Source organism: Nannospalax galili, unplaced genomic scaffold, assembly GCF_000622305.1.
Source record: "Nannospalax galili isolate Female #2095 unplaced genomic scaffold, S.galili_v1.0 scaffold199, whole genome shotgun sequence".
In the NCBI taxonomy this organism is placed as follows: domain Eukaryota; kingdom Metazoa; phylum Chordata; class Mammalia; order Rodentia; family Spalacidae; genus Nannospalax; species Nannospalax galili.
Genome location: NW_008343559.1, coordinates 1,689,850 through 1,693,107, shown reverse-complemented (window position 1 = coordinate 1,693,107; position 3,258 = coordinate 1,689,850).

Here is a 3,258-nt window from a genome sequence, read left to right as displayed (position 1 = left end):
AGGATGGTGCTTTCTTCCTGGGAAGGGAAAGTGCTCTCTACTCTGTAAGGAAGGGTTCTCTATCTTTCCAACCATGGGAAGGGAGGATGCTGTCATTATGGGAAGGGAGGAAACGGTCTCTCCATGGGAAGAAAGGGTGCCATATCTCTCCATGAGCAGGAAGGATGCTCTCTGTCTCCAAAGGAAGGAAGGACTCTTTTTCTATAGGAAGGAAGAATGCTGTCTCCATGGGAAGGGAGGGTTCTCTGTCTCCTGATGGCAATGAAGGGTGCTGTCTCTCTCCATGGGAATAGAGTGTGCCAATTCTCTCCATGGAAAGGAAGGACACTGTCTCCTCTCCATTGGAAGAGAGAATGCTTCTCTCCACTGGAAGGAAGGGTGCCATCTACATGGGAAGAAAGTTTGCTCTCTCTCTCTCTTTCTTTCTCACTCTCCATTGTTAGGAAGGGTGCTGTCTCCATAAGCGGGAAGGATGCTGTCTTTCCTCATGTGAAGAAGAGTGTGGTATCTCTCCAGGGAAAGTAGGAGAGCTGTCTCTCCATTGGAATGAAGGTTACCATCTCCATAGGAAGAGTTCTGTCTCTGTCTCTGTTTCCCTCTCCCCCCATGTGTAGGAAGGATGCTGTCTCTTTCCAGGGGAAGGAAGGGTGCTGTCACTCCATGGGAAGGAAGTAATGCTCTCTCCAGGGAATGGAACTATGATGTCTCAGGAATGGTGGCTTCTCACTCCAAGGGTAGGAAAAGTGCTGTCTGTCTCCATGGGGAGGAAGGGTGCCATGTCTCCCCATGGGAAGGAAGGATACTGTCTCTTTCCATGAAAAGGAGGTTTACAACTCTATGGGAAGGAAGGGTGTGGTCTGTATCTACAGAAAGGAAAGGCGATCCCTCCAGGGCTCAGGGACTTTTGCAGAAGAGGATGGCAGAAAGAATATAAGAGTCAGAGGAAGGAGTGGAGTGTTAACTGGAAATGTCCTCAGACCACTGTGCTGGCAAGCTATAGTCACATATCCTTCCCACACTCATCAAGGAGCAGAGGAGGGAATCAGTTACCCCTCCCACCCAATCAGTCAACCTTAGCTGCATGTGGGGGGAGGGGCAAAGGAAATATAACCCAAGAACACGAAGAGACACCTGTCTCACCATTTTATGTGGCTGTTGAGAGGTCACAGGATCTGTAGTTGAGTGTGGAGTTTATGGCATAGCTGTAAATGTGGAGGGCCCGCTCTTCTGGAAATAAACCCCCACCCTATGCTCTGTTAAATATTTTTTCAAAGAAAGGATGCTACATCTACATTGGAAGGAAGGGTGCTATCTGTTCATTGCAAGGAATGGTTGTGTCTCCATGGGAAGAAAGAGTGCTGTCTCTCTCTCGGTAAGGAAGGGTGCTATATGTTTGCAGTGCAAGAAAGGGAGCTGTCTCTCTAGGGGGTGAAAGGGTACTGTCTCTTTCCAGGGGGTGAGGGTTCTGTCTCTCTCCATGGGGTGGGAGGGTGCTGGCTCTCTCCATGGGGTGGGAGGACGCTGTCTCTTTCTATGGGAAGAAAGAATGTTGTCTCCATGGGAAAGAAGGGTCTTAACTCTATGGGAAGAAAGGGTGCAGTCTGTACTATGGAAAGGAAGGGTTCTGTGTCCATGGGAAGGGATGATACCTTCTCTCTCCATTGACAGGAAGGATGCCCCCTCTCTCTGAGGAAAGGAATGGAGTTGTTTCTATCCATGGGAATGGAAAGAGAAGGTACTCTCTCCATGGACAGAAAGGATACTGTCGGAAGGATGCTGTGTCCATGAAAAGGGAGGGTCATTTATGGGAAGAAATGGTGTTCTCTTTATTGAGAGCATCCATGGTTAAGGGAGGCTGCTGTCTTTCTCTATGGGAAGGAGGGATGCTGTCCCTCTCCCTGGGAAGGAAGGCTGTGGCCTCTCTCCAGGTAAAGAACTGTGGTGCCTCAGGAATGGTGGTGTCTGTCTCTATGGGGAGGAGTGGTGCTCTCTGTATCTCCACTGGAAGGAAGGGTGCTTACTCTCCACGGATCGAAAGGGGCCTGTCGCTTTCCATGGTAAGAAAGGGTGCTGTATCTCTCTAAGAACAGGAAATAGGAAGGGAAGGTGCTGTCTCTTTATGGAAAGAAAGGATACTGTCTTTTTTTTTTTTTTTTTTTTCTTTTGGTCTTTTTGAGACAGGGTCTCCCTGTAGCCCAGCTGTCCTGGGATTCACTATGTAGACCAGACTGGCCTTGAACTCACAGAGATACGCCTGCTTCTGCCTCCCAAGTGCTGGGACCATCCATGGTTTTGACAGCACATTTTGTCCCAGCTCAGTCTCTGCACTTGTTAACTACAATCTTGCACTATCCCTGGTCACTTCAGTCAGCTACCAACCCACAAACGGTCAATATGCATGTGACACACTAGTGACCAGAACTGTAAATTCATTTGTCAAGATTTGAAAGTCACACTAGTGTGTGAACACCTGTCTTGTTCCCACATCAGAAAGAAAACCCTGACTCACTCCACCCACTTTGGAAAACTGAGGGTCCAGAGTTGTACCTGGTTTCCACAGCCAATACTTGCCATGTCTTTGCTGACATGGCAGGTGAAATGACTCCTCCTTTCTTCTTAGGGCTTGGGGTGGCCTGTGGGGAATATGGACAAGTCACTCTCAATTTCCTACTGTTTTGAAGGAGGAATTAGATACCATCTTTTCAATACAGAGTTAACTCTAGAACAGTGATGTGTGGTTAGAGGCAAAGCTCAGCATTAGGAAATGTGTGTGATATGTACCTGGCATTGGACTCCACCCAGCACCACGAAAAAATTAATAGTAATAATGCCAGCCAACATTTCAACTTTTACTGTAGTTGATATATGTGCCTGGTTAGATGTTTCGGTTGGTTTTTGACACAGGGGCTCACACTATGGCCCATGCTGGCACTGGATATTCTTGCAGAGGACCCAGGTTTTGTTCTTAGCACTCACAAGGCAGCTAACAATCCATAACTCTAATTCCAGGGAATCTGACAGCCTATGCTGAACTTTGTGGACACTGCACACACATGAAGGCAAAACAGGCTTATTAGATAAATGATAGATGGAGGATGATGGATGGATGGATGCATGGATGAGATCAAAGGGCTTTGGGTGTGGTTCAGTGGGAGTCTTTTTGGCTAGCATATATGAGGCCCTGGGTTCTGTCCTCAGTATTGAGTTCACATAGTAGAAGGGAGCTGACATCCAGAAGTTGCCTTCTGACCTCTACAT